This window comes from Mauremys reevesii, linkage group 2 (assembly GCF_016161935.1).
Source record: "Mauremys reevesii isolate NIE-2019 linkage group 2, ASM1616193v1, whole genome shotgun sequence".
NCBI lineage: Eukaryota > Metazoa > Chordata > Testudines > Geoemydidae > Mauremys > Mauremys reevesii.
The window spans coordinates 174,074,206-174,090,707 of record NC_052624.1 but is presented as its reverse complement, the minus strand read 5'-3'; the positions used below and the strand labels follow the sequence as shown (position 1 = coordinate 174,090,707).

General features: G+C 42.3%; 1 long non-coding RNA gene across 1 annotated transcript in view; it reads right to left on the bottom strand.

The window, feature by feature from the left end:
* The window catches only part of LOC120398439, a 32,815-nt gene extending 16,529 nt beyond the window's left edge, over nt 1-16,286 (bottom strand). The window contains exon 1 of the long non-coding RNA XR_005594412.1: nt 16,215-16,286. This is a non-coding gene — a long non-coding RNA (uncharacterized LOC120398439). The remainder of the gene's footprint in view (nt 1-16,214) is intronic.
* Nucleotides 16,287-16,502: the final 216 nt, after the last annotated feature.

Sequence of the window (16,502 nt, the reverse complement as noted above, 5' to 3'; positions counted from 1 at the left end):
GGCGGGTCCGGCGGACCTCCCGCAGTCATGACTGCGGCAGGTGCGCTGGTCCCACGGCTCGTGTGGACCTCCCGCAGGCATGACTGCGGAAGCTCCACAGTAGGTGCGGGACCAGCGGCACGTCTGTGGGAGGTCCCACGAAGGTGCGGGACCGGTGCCCAGCAGCGCGAGCGGCGCAGCTTGCCGCCCTGCTTGGGGCGGCGGAATTCGTAGAGCCGCCCCTGCCCCTTTACGTCCTTCATTTTGTCATTATGTGTCAAGAGAAAAGAACTCACATGTGGGTGTTCATCCTTAATGACCACTTAGACCAGATTTTGATCTCTTTTACAATAATGTAAGTCAGCAAACAGAGCTGTAAACAGAGGAGTTTGAGTGGGAGTTCTGAGGGAGGAGAAGGCATTTGTAGAGGCTGGTAGGGGCAGTGTGCTGGGAGAGAAGCTGAACCCTGATTAGGGGGCAGGGGTCCTATAAAGGTAGCCAACCAGTCAGGCAGTGGCACAGGAGCAAGCAAACAGGGGAGTTTGAGTTTGCAAGGGGAGTTTGGGGTGGAAGACTAAGAGAACCAGGCAGAGGAACAGATAGGCTAGTGAAGGGAGTGTGTGGTGCTCTGGCAGTGTTGTGGTGCTCACTGAGGGTTTGTTTTGCTGCAGGTGGTGGTATTTTGGTTTGGTTTGTGTTTCCCGGACTAATGGGACTTAGGTGGGAAGGTGACAGATACAGAGACAGCAATGGTAGTGACCCAAGTAATGGAAGACACAGTGAAGATGACTGGATGTGGAAGCTGCGGCATGTACATGATTCCTGGAGGGGGTACCTGAAAAGAGTTTTGTCTGCATGAAGTGTTACCTGATAGAGCTGATGGAAGAACAAATCTGAGGATTGGAGATGCAGGTGGAAACTCTGGTTGAGTTTAGAAGGGGGTTCGAGCAGATGATGAAGCAAAGACATGAGGAGACTGAAGGGAAAAGCTCAGACTTGCAGATGGAAGCAGGACCAAAGAACTCTGAGGGGAAACTGCTGGGTGAGGAAAGTGGACAGTGGAAGCATGTGACTAAGAGAACCAGGCAGAGGAAAAGATGGGCTAGTGAAGGAGAAATAGAACTCAGGAACAGGTTTGCAGAATTGGAAAATGAAGAAGGGACATGGCAGGTGGTCACTGAAGGTGAGAGGGCAAGGAAGAAGAGAAGAGCAGCTAGTTCTATAGGAAGAGGGGAAGAGTCAATGGAGATAACAACACCAAATATGAGCCCCAGGAGGATACAGGATGGGTTGCAGAGGATTGCAAGAGAGACTAGGAATCGAGAGGACTTGCAGCCAGAGGGAACAAGGGATAGACTGGAGAATCGCATCATCACCAGGAAAAGGCAGGTCTACATGATTGGGGACTCCTTACTGAGAAGAGTAGACAAGCTTGTAACTAGAGCTGATCCAGAGAACAGAAGGGTGTGCTGTCTTCTGGGTGCTAAGATACAGGATGTGGACCTGAGGCTGAAGAGGATCCTAACGGGAGCGGGAAAGAATCCGCTGATTGTCCTTCATGTGGGAACAAATAATACATCTAGATTCTCACTGGAACATATCAAGGTAGACTATGCCAGTCTGGGGAAGACATTTAAGGAATTCAAGGCTCAGGTGATCTTCAGTGGGATTCTGCCTGTTCCTAGAGAAGGGCAACAAAGGTGTGACAAGATTATGATGATCAACATATGGTTCAGACAGTGGTGCTATAAGGAGGGCTTTGGGATGTATGGCCACTGGGAGGCATTCATGGACAGAGGACTGTTCCCTCGGGATGGACTTCACCTGAGTAGGGAGGGAAATAGACTTCTGGGATGGAGGCTGGTACAATTGATTAAGAGACCTTTAAACTAGGAATTTGGGGGTGATGGTTGGGAGATGTCCAGGTAATCTCCATGCCAGAATTTAACATTGAGAGGGAAGAAAACAAAGTAAGAAGGGATACAGCTGTGGGTAGGAGAATGGACATAAGGAGGAAGGGTAGTGTAGATTCAAGTCTAATAGATGATACTGGCGGTAGAATGTCTGTGCCTAATTGGGTAAAGAATGTGAGAGAAACCAAACAGGAGAAATTAAGATGTTTGTACACCAATGAGAGGAGCCTAGGTAACAAAATGGAGGAACTAGAGTTACTGGTGCAGGAAGTGAAATCAGATATTATAGGGATAACAGAAACATGGTGGAACAGTAGTCATGACTGGAGTACAGGTATCAAAGGGTATGTGCTGTTTAGGAAAGACAGAAATAAAGGCAAAGGCGGTGGAGTAGCATTGTATATCAATGATAAGGTAGACTATAAAGAAATAAGAAGTGATGGAATGGATAAGACAGTCTCTCTGGGCAAAAATCACATTGGGGAAGAAAGCTACTAGAGCCTCCCCGGGATAGTGATTGGGGTGTGCTATAGACCACCAGGATCTGATTTGAATATGGATAGAGACCTCTTTAATGTTTTTAATGAAGTAAATACTAATGGGAATTGTGTGATCATGGGAGACTTTAACTTCCCAGATATAGACTGGAGGACAACTGCTAGTAATGATAACAGGGCTCAGATTTTCCTGGATGTGATAGCTGATGGATTCCTTCACCAAGTAGTTGCTGAACCAACAAGAGGGGATGCCATTTTAGATTTGGTTTTGGTGGGTAGTGAGGACCTCATAGAAGAAATAATTGTAGGGGACAACCTTGGTTCAAGCGATCATGAGCTAATTCAGTTCAAACTAAATGGAAGGATAAACAAAAATAGATCTATGACTAGGGTTTTTTATTTCAAAAGGGCTAACTTTAAAAAAATAAGGAAATTAGTTAGGGATGTGGATTGGACTGAAGAACTTGTGGATCTAAAGGCGGAGGAGGCCTGGAATTACTTCAAGTCAAAGTTGCAGAAAATATCAGAAGCCTGCGTCCCAAGAAACGGGAAAAAATTCATAGGCAGGAGTTGTAGACCAAGCTGGATGAGCAAGCATAGCAGAGAGGTGATTAAGAAAAAACAGAAAGCCTACAAGGAGTGGAAGATGGCAGGGATCAGCAAGGAAAGCTACCTTATTGAGGTCAGAACATGTAGGGATAACATGAGAAAGGCCAAAAGCCATGTAGGATTGGACCATGCAAAGGGAATTAAAACTAATAGTAAAAGATTCTATAGTTATATAAATAAGAAGAAAACAAAAAAAGAAGTGGGACCGCAAAACACTGAGGATGGAGTGGAGGTTAAGGATAATCTAGGCATGGCCCAATATCTAAACAAATACTTTGCCTCAGTCTTTAATGAGGAGCTTAGGGATAATGTCAGGATAACAAATGGGAATGAGGATATGGAGGTAGATAGTACCACATCCAAGGTACAAGCCAAACTCAAACAGCTTAATGGGACTAAATCGGAGGGCCCAGATAATCTTCATCCAAGAATATTAAAGGAACTGGCACATGAAATTGCAAGCCCAATAGCAATAATTTTTAATAAATCTGTAAACTCAGGGGTTGTACCATATGAGTGGAGAATTGCTAACATAGTTCCTATTTTTAAGAAAGGAAAAAAAATGATCCAGGTAACTACAGGCCTGTCAGTTTGAGATCTGTAGTATGCAAGGTCTTGGGAAAAAAATTGAAGAAGAAAGTAGTTAAGGACATTGAGGCCAATGGTAATTGGGACAAAATACAACATGGTTTTACAAAAGGTAGATCATGCCAAACCAACCTGATCTCCTTCTTTGGGAAGGTAACAGTTTTTAGACAAATGAAATGCAGTGGATCTAATTTACCTCAGTTTCAGTAAGGTATTTGATAGGGTTCCACATGGGGAATTATTAGTTACATTGGAAAAGATGGGGATCAATATGAAAATTGAAAGGTGGATAAGGAACTGGTTAAAGGGGAGACTACAATGGGTCATACTGAAAGGTGAACTGTCAGGCTGGAGGTAGGTTACTAGTGGAGTTCCTCAGGGATTGATTTTTGGACCAATCTTATTTAATATCTTTATTACTGATCTTGGCACAAAGAGTGGGAGTGTGCTAATAAAGTTTGCGGATGACACAAAGCTGGGAGGTATTGCCAATACAGAGAAGGACCGGGATGTCATACAGGAAGATCTGGATGACCTTGTAAACTGGAGTAATAGTAACAGGATGAAATTTAATAGTGAAAAGTGCAAGGTCATGCATTTAGGGATTAATAACAGGACTTTTTGTTATAAGCTGGGGACTCATCTGTTAGAAGTAACGGAGGAGGAGAAGGACCTTGGAGTATTGGGCTGATCACAGGATGACTATGAGCCACCAATGTGATATGGCCGCGAAAAAAGCTAATGCAGTCTTGGGATGCATTAGGCGAGGTATTTCCAGTAGAGATAAGGAGGTGTTCAGGGCCATTCTTACCCATAGGCAAAGTAGGCAGCTGTGTAGTGCACCAGGAAATGTGGGGCACCAAATCTCCTGGTGCCCTGCGCAGCTGCGTGTTGCTCCAGGCCCTGCTCCGACTCTTCCCCAGGGCCCCAGCCCTTGCTCCGCCCCTGCCCTGCCCCCTGAAGATTGCAGCCAGGCCCGACCCTGCACTCACTGAATGGTAAGTGGAGCAACCCGGCCCCAGCCTGCTCCACTCCCCTGGCTCCCAGCTGCACTGCCGGTGAGTGCTGGGGGGTGGTTCCCCCCTCCCCGCAAGCCTGGGAGCCAGGGGAGCAGAGCAGGCTGGGGCCCCAGATTTCCATGCAGGACAGGGGGGCTGGCCACTTTCTGCGGGAAGTGGAGTGACCCAGCCTCAGCCTGCTCTGCTCCCCTGGCTCCCAGGCTTGGGGGGAGGGGGGAATCGCCCCTCAGCACTTGCCAGTGGCATGGCTGGGAGCCAGGGGAGCAAAGCAGGCTGGGGTCAGGTCACTCCACTTCCCGCAGGAAGTGGCCAGCCCCACTCCCGCCCACGGAGGCCTGGGGCCAGCCCCCCAACTCTCCCCCGTGGAGGCCTGGGGCCCCACCCTCAGAGGGGGGCTGCGTAGGGCATCAAAATAGCTAGGGATGGCCCTGGAGGTGTTAGTACCATTATACAAGGCACTGGTGAGACCTCATCTGGAATACTATATGCAGTTCTGGTCTCCCATGTTTAAGAAGGATGAATTCAAACTGGAACAGGTACAGAGAAGGGCTACTAGGATGATCCAAGAAATGGAAAATTTGTCTTATGAAAGGAGACTCAAAGAGCTCAACTTGTTTAGCCTAACCAAAAGAAGGCTGAGGGGAGATATGATTGTTCTCTATAAATATATCAGAAGGATAAATATCAGGGTGGAAGAGGAATTATTGAAGCTCAATACCAATGTGGACACAAGAACAAATGGATATAAACTGACAATGAGGAAGTTTAGACTTGAAATTAGATGAAGGTTTCTAACCATCACAGGAGTGAAGCTCTGGAACAGACTTCCAAGGGGAGCAGTGGGGACAAAAGACATATCTGGCTTCAAGACTAAGCTTGATAAGTTTATGGAGGAGATGGTATGATGGGATAACCTAATTTTGGAAATTAATTGATCTTTGACTATTAGCAGTAAATATGCCCAATGGCCAGTGATGGGATGTTAGATCGGGTGGGATCTGAGTTACTACAGAGAATTCTTTCCCGGGTGTCTGGCTGATGAGTCTTGCCCACATGCTCAGGGTTTAGCTGATGGCCATATTTGGGGCCGGGAAGGAATTTTCCTCCAGAGCAGATTGGCAGAGGCCCTGGCGGTTTTTTGCCTTCCTCTGCAGCATGGGGCATGGGTCACTTGCTGGAGGATTCTCTGCGCCTTGAAGTCTTTAAACCATGATTTGAGGACTTCAGTGGCTCGGACATAGGTTAGGGGTTTGTTGCGAGAGTGGGTGGGTGAGATTCTGAGGCCCGCGTTGTGCAGGAGGTCAGACTAGATTATCATATTTGTCTCTTCTGACCTTAAAGGTGATGACTTTAAGTCTAGAGTAACTCCCTTGCAGTCAGTTTAGATTTACACCAGATTTGGTAAACAACATCTGAATGTGGCCCATATGTATTTTCTTGTCTTGTGTTACAGAATAAGTCTAACTTGATCAGGGATCAAACCATCCCTCAGTCAGACCCAGCACTGGGAAGAGGAGATATAAAGGTAGCACACAACAGCTTTTCCACCAGCTCTTGGGTCTTTTACTAAGGGGATTTCAGCAAGACCTGAGGGTCTAGCCCATTTCTTTATATTTTTATGTGGATCTTAAATTCTGTCAAAAGTGTATTCACCTCTGATAAATTGTACATATACTGTAGACTTGCTCCATTTCCTAGGTGAGTTGCTGATCGTTAGTAATTTACACTCAAGGTATAGCAACAATTTGCCATTGGCTTGGGGAAAATTGTTTTGCTGCCCATGATTTATGGCTATGATTTGCCTAAGAGTTTTATGAGACAGTTTTCTTTAACATGCCCTCCATGAAAAAAAATCCCAAGCAGTGAGAGTTCAGTTACTCTCTGACTACATCTTATTTCTTCTTCACCCAAATAACATCAGGCGGTTACAATTTCTTTGACCCCCTTCTTGGGCTACAATGTCTTTGTTACTGTAATGGCAGTGGTTTTCCATGTGTGTTACGACAGATGGGCCTAATCCTGCTTCCAATGAGAGCAGGCCGCATAACAGCTGAACAATAAGGGTGAGTGCCTGGGGAGGGAGTACCATAGCTTTCTGGCCTTGTTGGGGCAGCACTTTAAGCAAGATCCTTGAAATGGTTGTTTGAATTTTTTATTTCCCAAAATCTGGTTTTTGCTAAACAAAAAATTTCTATAGCCATTCTGATAACATTTTCAAGAAACCATTAAAGGCAGAATTGTTTTGGTGAACAACAAAAGATGCTGACAATGACAACAGCTTTTGGGGTGCCTTTGCACTGGGCATTGCAAACATAAAAGAGAAGACCGTCTTTTCTCCATAGAGCTAACTACTTCATCGGTTAACGTTTCCAAAGTCAGTGCCAAATTTGCACTAAAAAAGTATATTGGTGCAAATACTTAATCATTCAAAATGCACTTTCATATGTTTGAAATTGTTTTTGTGCTCAGAAAAATATTACTTGACCTAAACAATTGTTTTGCACATGTACATACTAAATTTTCAAGAATAGTAGTGATTTTGTGTGACTCCATTTTTGAGTGATAAACTTAAATCATGTTAAAGGAGCGTGATATTCAAAAGGTGGATGCTCGGCACTCCTGAAAACCAGTTTGCTTCAAGGTGGCTCAAACTGGGAAACCTAAAATCACCAATCACTCTTGAAAATGTAGGTTGTGGAGTTTGCAGCTTATGTGCACATGTTGGGGCACCTTAGGCAGTGTGTGTTGAAAATGGGTTGGTCTTATTTTTACTTTAGCATGTCACAGAGTGGAACAGTATCATTTTCCAGGCTACCGGATAAATGAATGCTTTGGAGGATTTATTTATACAGGCCTGCTTTTCCAGTTGGTTAAAATTATGTTTTAAAATGAGTCCAGAATAGTGAAATGACATAGAATTTTATATTTAATTCCTGTAATCTTTCCATCCATGAAAATCAACCATCAGACCAAATCACTATCTTTGAAACACAGGACTTTGCAGAATTAACGTTCATATATTCTCCCTACCTGCTTCTTCACCACTGAGCTATATATTCATTTCTAAGTCACTCTAAATATATGCATGTCCTTTGTTAGGTCTCTGTACATTTCATACTCAGAAACAACTGAGATAGTGTATGCCCGCATGTGAGATTGTCTTTTCCCATTCAAGACTGGCTAGCCATTAAATTGAATATTTTCCTTTGTCATTAAACTGGTGCACATGTAAAAACAAATCCGCTTTCTCAATTTCATGGGAGGCTTGTAGCAGCAATAACACAACAACAAAATATTACAAGAGTGTGAATAGTGGATAGGGCACTGGACTGGGGAGTGAGGACTCATGGGGACTATTCTCAGCAAGTCACTCCTCGCCTCTGTTTCACCTCCTAACCTTAGTCTGTCTCAGCTATTTAGCTTGTAAGCTTTTGGGACAGGGGTTGTCACTTACTATGTGTATGTATTCGGGGGCTCTCATCTCAGTTAGTGCCTTTTAGCACTACTGTAATGCAAATAGATAGCAAATCAACAATGGCAGTAAGAGTCCAGTTCAAATCCCATTGACATCAATGGAAAGACTACCATTTACTGCAGTGGGTTTGGGTCAAATAGTGACCTATTCATGGGATTTGAGAGGGAATAGAGTGGTGGGAAATATTTCACATATGCAAAAAGGCGGAAATCTCTCCACATACAACTTCATAATCATCGCCCCTGAGCTTCAGCACCCATCTTCCTTTCAGAACTCCATGGATCTTCTTTTCCATCCTTATTTATTCACGCAAAAAATTAGAAAAAATAAAGGAAAAAAGATGTGGTACATGACAAAGTTTTCAAAAATCCATTAATTATATTGTATGCATAAAATATATCTACACCCCACATGATGAGTGACCCGTTCAAAGCATCTCTGAAGTTTTCAGTACTGTTCTGCTCAGCCTCTCTTAGCCAAAAGATTTAAGGTTCAGATAGAAAGAAGGAAATTAACTTGGATTTTCACTCTTTTCTATATTTAACATAGACAAGTATATAATTACAGATATCTGACAAAAGTCCCTCACCCTTTAAATGAGTAACACTTCAAGACTGCTAGGTCATCCATTTAATCATGATCCCCCTTATCTGTAGGCAAATGTACACATTTTCACTGTGGCAAAAACACTGTTTCCCATTTTTGGCCCAATGTGCTTTCTCTGTGAAATCAGAATTTGCAACAATCACGTGCAGGGGTGCGCCAAATGCAATTCTACAGGTTAAAGATCATTTGGGCTCAGTAGCTGAACATCACAGGACATTGGTTACCAGAGGTGAGTAGAAGTGCAGTACTTGAAAGCTCATATTGTTGCTGTGCATTAAAGTCACTCACTTTTATTATATTTGTTTCTTGCCATGAAGTGTAAGGGAGGTTAGCCATCCAGAATTCATCATGAAATAAGCTGGCCTTGTAATTTGTGCAGTGAAAAAAAACCTCTACTGCCATATAAACCAAGGAAAACTATGAGATTGGACTCCTCCTACTGACTTGCCCAAGTATGTAAATACTGTTAGGAGCACAAAGCCACATGGTAAAGCTACCTTTTCCTTTCACAGTTTTGGCAATCTGCTGTCAGCCACTGGACTGATTTCTGAGCTGCTGTGCCAGACATCAGTTACAGAAGTGGCAGTATAGTGGCTGGGAGATCAGTAAAACAGTCAGGCTAGATATCTGCAAAAGAACTGAAGGATTCATCTCCAAATGGATCAGAGAGGTTAAATTTAAGAAAGTATTTAAAATGGAATAATCTTTCCTCCTTAAGAACAAATATAGATAAGCAGAATTTATGGAATACAATACTACAGCTTCACACAAGTTAGTACATTTGGCCCTGTATTTACTTGTATCATACACAGAGATGAAAGTAAGTCAGTAAGGTCCGGTACAGTGTACTGGTAAGAAAGTGGCCACCGGTACATAGCTGACTGTACCGGCAGAGCCACTGATGGAGAGGGGAAAAGGGGCAGTTTCCCCAGGGCCTGGCAATTTAAAAGGACCTGGGGCTCCTGGCCACTGCTACTGTGCCAGCAGCCAGAGCCTCAGGCCCTTTAAATCGCCACCAGAGTCCCAGGGCTCCCAGCCGCTCCCACAGAAGCAGCCAGAGCCCCGGGCGGCGCAGGCCACGCAGTGCTGAAGGACTGGCTGAGAGAGTCTGGTCCCAGCCCTGCCCCTTCAGCCTGAGGCTCCACCCCTTCCAGGGGCCCAGAGCCACCCCCACACCTTGCCCAGGACCCCGGCTGCCCTGTGTACTGGTAAGTCCATTAAGTTACTTTCACCCCTGGTCATACAGACAAGTAATCCTTATTTATATGAGTAGTTCCATTGATTTCAGTAAGACTTCCCTTATAATAAATAAATGCCAGTCTTCTATGGTAAAAACCTCTTCTTATTTACACTACTTTTACACCACTGTAATTCTACTGACTGCAGTGGAATTACTACTGATTTCACTGGTGTGAGTGAAAGTTCAGGCATATTGTAATCCACTAGTGATTTGAGGTGATTACTATGGAATATTCTAGTATTTTTCTAAGGGTACTTTCATGAGCAACGATTACTTGTATGAATAACAGGTTGTTGGATGATCATTTAACCAAAATCCCAAATACTGCAATGTTCTTTTGGAGTTCACAGAATAATACTGTCCTGTAAGTACAATAAATGAGTGAGAATGTGTTCTGATGAGACTTGAGCTAATTTCAGCAGCTCTGAATATCAAATTTTCAATTTTCTTTTTTAATAATTCATAATCAATGGTAATCCATAAACCATCCTAAGCTACCATCTATAAAACAGAGCTTTCTGAAATATGCACGTAACCAGTTCATTTTGAAATGTGCTTGAACTTTTTGTCATGAGCATCGGACTTAAAGCTTGTAATAAAACTGACAGCTAAATAAGAATAAACGGTTTAATGTTAACAAGAAATAGCGCTTTGCTGCTTCACCTTTGATGATAAAAATCACAAGTTTTGTTCTCCCCTGAAGTTAAATACAATGTTCTCCTGCATCAAATGCCTGGCACCTCTTTCTCCAGGACTACAGCAGCCCGAATGTAATTTGATCTAATTCATGAAAAGCACTTTGTGAACGGATATTTATTGCCTGCAAGATAAATAGTCAAAATATATCAGATTTATGGCTGTCCTGGGAATATGGCATTATGGTTGTTTAGAGTGAACCTGTGAGCAAAATCATTGCAGAAAACAGTGGATTGGTCTATGCCTTAAGATTAAAAAAAAAACCATCAGACAAGATAACAGAAATGTAAAAAGGTGAAGGAATTGTGGCTATACCATAGGCATTTAGAATAATATCATAGCTCCAAATACATTGCAGGTCTAGTAAGAAACTTTGATAAAACAGGCCCATGTAAATCAAGAGCCTGAAATTTACTTGTAAGATTTTTATTTCATAGTTTTGTGAAAGAAAGAAAGCAAACAAGCAAGATCTTAGCCTTCAGGATAATTCTTTTCGACTCAGGTTCTTGTACTATGCGCATCACTGGTTTCTGAGAGGTGAAGTGAAAGAAGTGGAAGAGAATCCTTATTCTGGGTGCTGGCTGGTGAGTCTTGCCCACATGCTCAGGGTTTTAACTGATTGTCATATTTGGGGTCAGGAAGGAATTTTCCTACAGGGCAGATTGGTAGAGGCCCTGGAGGTTTTTCGCCTTCCTCTGCAGCATGAAGCATGGGTCACTTGCTGGAGGATTCTCTGCAGCTTGAGGTCTTCAAACCACAATTTGAGGACTTCAATAACTCAGACATAGGTTAGGGGTTTGTTATAGAAGTGGATGGGTGAGATTGTATGGCCTGCATTGTGCAGGAGGTCAGACTAGATGATCATAATGGTCCCTTCTGACCTTAAAGTCTATGAGTCTATGAGTCTATGAGAAGCATTCTGTCACATACAGATGATATAGAAAGAAGGAATCTCTTATTACCCAACTGAAATAATGGGTTGAACCTCATTTGCAAAGTTAGATACTTTTGAACCACTGAGCCAGCTGATTTTGAAAATTAAATGATGCATTAATACACCTAAATATTAAAATGAAAGAAATTTCACCATTTTCCACAGTGTGTGAAAGATATGGAGCATTGCCTGAAGTGTTAGGTGACTAACAAGTGACACACAGGAGCATGTGCATAGCCGTTACCACAGTCAAAAGGGGAAAACTGGAATCTCAAAGTACAAAAGACTTCAGCTATTGCCATACCCAACCAGTCTGCTAAAGTTTCTCTGAATGAGCATCCCAAGACATAACACACACTGTCAATATTTTCCAAGCAACAGTTCACAACACATATTCAGATACCCTTATGCTGACCAGCCCGTTACTCCACAAGCAGTCCCATCTATTCAGCATAAGCAAGGCTATCAGAATTTAGCCCTAAGTCAGTAAGTCAGTCACTCTAATGGACTCTAGAGGCAGCCTAGGCTAGTGTAACGTACCTAGAACTGCTCAAGCTTTTTGAGCAAAGAGCTTTTAAATTGAAAAACGTTTTTCAAACACAATTTTTTTTGTGAAAAATTGTGGACACTCAAATTTTGTTTGTTTTCTATTTAAATGTTATGCTTTTTCAGTGTTTTTTCAAAATGTTCATCAGATTATCAAAATGGTTATTGCAATCTTGCCTTTACCACACTTATAATGTTTTCAATAATATTCTCAATAAAAATGTCAGGAATAGAATTTGTTCACAATTTTAGATTAAATATTTAAACTATGACATTTTAAAACACTTCAAAATGAAAGTAACTTGAAATTCAAAATTTTTCACAAAAATAAGTTTACATTTCTTGACCAGCAGAAATGCACATTGAGGAGGCTAGAGGAGATGCAAGTTCAACCCATACTTCCTGAAACAGCTTCAGACTACCTCTCTGTTTTTGGTTCGGGAAACCTGTGCTCTCCTCTTTCTGTCAGAAACTGTTGAACCCACATGAACCCAGGAATAGATTTTCTATGATAGCTGAACATGAGTAACCTATTATTCGAAAGAAGTTTAATTCACACATCATTACTGTCTAGCACAAATTCCCCTCACAAAAACTGCAAAAGCCTCCAAGATACCCTTTTTTCTTGACTTTACTACACAATGCTTATGGTGCTGGAGATTCTCAGAGGCAACATCTCATTTATACGCAGAGCTTGGTGTCTTAACCCCACAAGACCTACACAATGATCAAACATTTATGACATTTGAAAAGATCAATTAGTGACTGCATCTCAACCAGTCTTTCTTATTATACCTTCAGCACAGATATTTTCTCAGAGGTAGCTGATTCCAGAACCACTGAGGAGCCCAAATTTATTCATCCAAGAGTCTCCTTTTAACAGTCTGATTTTAGCTTCAGCAGCCTAAGACTGAAGTAACTCTATTGAAATGAATGGAGTAACTGCAGATTTACAATCAGTATTACAGAGAGCAGAATAAGGTCCACCAGCTCTTAAATTATGAAAACTGTTAAATGAAGATCACCATTGCCAAGTGGTGTGGCAACTCTGAACCCATGGTAGCACAGATCCTCAACACATCCTTTGGGGAAGGAAATTTGCCATGCACCTTAAAGTTCATCATAACCTTGGAAGCATGTAAGAAACCATCACTCCAGCTACCACCCGGTATCTAATCTCCCATTCTTATGAAAGCTATATGAGAAGCACACTTATGGACATACACAAAAGACACCCTGATTATGTTCGGTTTCTGGACCACCCCTGCAGGACATGAAGCAGAGCGTGGCAGGGCCCATGAGCTCCTGCCTCTGCTCAAGTCCACAAACAGATCAGAGACCTTTTTGCTGGTAAAACACCCTATGCAGTTTATTTACAATATTAGCTTCCTTCACCCTTATATAGATGCACCCCTACAGTTCTAGGGGCCCTCAGCTCCTGGGGCGGGCAGGGAAGAGAGCTTCCTATGCCTTTTGTATCAACAGCCTCATTAGCCTCTTAGTTCTCTTCAGCTCATCAATTAAGCACAGCTCTTCTTAATGAGCTCTGCTCTGGAGTAACTAATTAGAGTTGCAGTGACCAGAGTGCTGGCTCAGCTGCTGTTACTCAGTGCTCAGTCACATAGAGACAGTATTGATATCACTGATGGATCTCCCTGTAGGCCATGGACTGGGGCCATCCATTCATACTGATAGTGTTAGACTTCTCCAAACCATTTAATATGTTCAACCATGGACTCTTGCTGTTTGGCCTCAGAGCTGTGTCAGGAGTTAGTAGGATCATACTGAGTTGGCTTCAGCAAAATATTGAATAGTACCTGCATTACAACTGAGGAGCTCAAACTGTTGTCACTAATACAGTATTTGAGATGTTAATGTGTGCTTCTGAAAATTCCTGAATCACTGCACATACATTTGTCGATAACTAGACAAACATTTTGTAAATGTATTATTCTCTCTAAGGGGATCTCCAGTGCATCCTGTCAACACTGTTTCTGTTTGGTTTGCATTATGAGCTCTGGAAGGATTGTCTGTATTTTGTGTCTTGTACAACATCAGTGTCAATGTAAGTGCTTAACCAACAACCCTTTTAATAATAATTGACTGATTTCATGTAGGCCACCGAACAGCCATCAGATGATGTGGCTTATAGCTGGAATGGGTTTGAACTGGTAAAAATTACTAATACTTGGCCCATCTTTTTCACTCTCACCTCCAACATATATTTTTCATTTGTTTTATATTTATTTTGTATGCATTTGTACTTTTGAGAAACTATAAAATGTGTAAAATCACCAATTATATTTTATGGGCCTGATCTTGCTCCCATTAAAATGTATAGGGAAGATCCCATTGACTTCAGTGGGATCAAGAATGGCCAACAGTCGTATGTACACAACATGTCTCACAACATGCTAATCAGAGTTTTATTGTAAAGATTGACAAGTGGGAAACAATCAGCAGCCATAGTTCACCATGGGACATTTTTCTCTTTCCTTTTTTTTCTTGATCCACAAAATGTTCTTGCTATAGCAACACCTGTCGTGCATTCAGGCTCCAGCAGAACAGCTAACGCTCAAACGAAGTGTTTGTTTTGAATTAAAGAAAAACTTCCTTGAACCATTCCCCATAAACAAAACAGCAGACATTAAAGGAAACTATGAATAATCTGCTTTGACTTGGAAAAGGGCGTTGAGCAAGTGCCAAACAGATTTTCACTGATGTTTCAAACTGATTTGAAACAGGCTAGCTGTATTCAGGACGGCAGTTGGTGGACTGGTATCCAGTACTGTGAATTAAAATTATATACCTAGGCCCCAATCCCGCAAGCTGCTCTAGATGGGAAATTCTCTGCACCTATATGGCACTTCCTTGGTTTCAATGAAGATCCACACAGATAAAGTGGTCTGCCTGTGGTGGGCAGTTTACAGAATTGGGGCCCTCCTTTGTTCTACCACAAAAGCTTATACTAGCAACTGGGAACTCCAAAGACTGAACCTGCAAGGTGTTGTGCACTTCCTAAGTGTGCTCAAGAGCCATTGAGCTCCACTGGGACTCAGCAGCTCTCAGGAGGGGATTGGCAGCTTGCAGGATCTGACCCTAAATAAGTGCTTATGATTTTGTATAGAATGTGTATTACGTCCAGATTAGGAATGGGCAAAGCAGTGGGGATAAAATAAGAACCAGCCCAAAGTTCTGCCAAATTTGAATTGAAACCCAAATCTATTATGTAAAGCTCAAAACCTTTTGATTAACTTTTCTTTTTAAGAGATGTTGTCAGCCTAAGTTAGGCCAAGAGAGATTTGACATGTAAACATGTTGCTCAAATTATGAAAAATAAACGAGATTAAGGCAATTGCCACTTTAATAATTAAAGCCCCAGTACTGTGAGCAAATCCATGCAGGCATCCCTATGCTGGGTTGGAGTCCCACTGATTTCAGTGGGTTCTACCAAGGAATACATTTTCCCAGGACTGATGATAGGATCTGGGCCCTGAAGTTTAAGGAACCCAAGTAAGGAATATTTTTGCTAGAAGGTTCTATCTTGACAAGTATTCCTTTAATACATTTTCTTTTGTCTCTATCCTGATGTGAGGGCCAAGACATGAAGCAAACATAAACCACTGCACGAAAGGCTGCGCTTGAGGTATTTCTGACCAAACCAAATACAGGAAGTACTATCAGTCTGAAAAGAGACTGTTCCTTCACAATTTCCAAACCCATTTCAAACCCAAAACGGTATGGAAAAGCTTCAGATAAGCATCCCAACTTTAGAATATTAATCCAAACTGAACACTCCACAGGTTTTGGAGGCCAGCCCATCTCTAGAAGGAATAAGAAGAGAAATTTCCATACTCTGAATCAAAGAGATTATGACTCCACAATCAAATAGCTAATGTTTGTTTATTTTATTTTCAAATTCCGTCCAACAGACTGTAAACCAGACCAGTTAATTGTTCGATTCAGATGACTTTTCTTTTTAAAATGTTACACAAATGAAGGGGGGGGGGGGAATTATAAGCAAAACCCAAACAAATCACATGCAAGATCCTACACTATAGGCCAAATTCCAGCCTTGTGACAACTTTACCCAAAACAGATGTGCCACTAACCTTACAAAAACAGCATAATTGTGAGCCCATATCCTGGCTGCTGCTGGTTTCATAAACAGCCTTCTGTGCAGATTATTCCTTCCAGGGGCAGAAGTAAGCTGCACCAAACAAAACAGAAGTATAAATGCAAAATAACCATGAACATGATACCAGGAATCACTCCAGAATCTGCCTTACAGGCCTGGAGTGTTTGTGGAGTGTGAACTACATCAATTTAATGGAAGTCCAGCACTGAGGATCCATTGTTGCACCCCATGGGTCTTCCCCAGCCACTTTTTTTCACTTCAC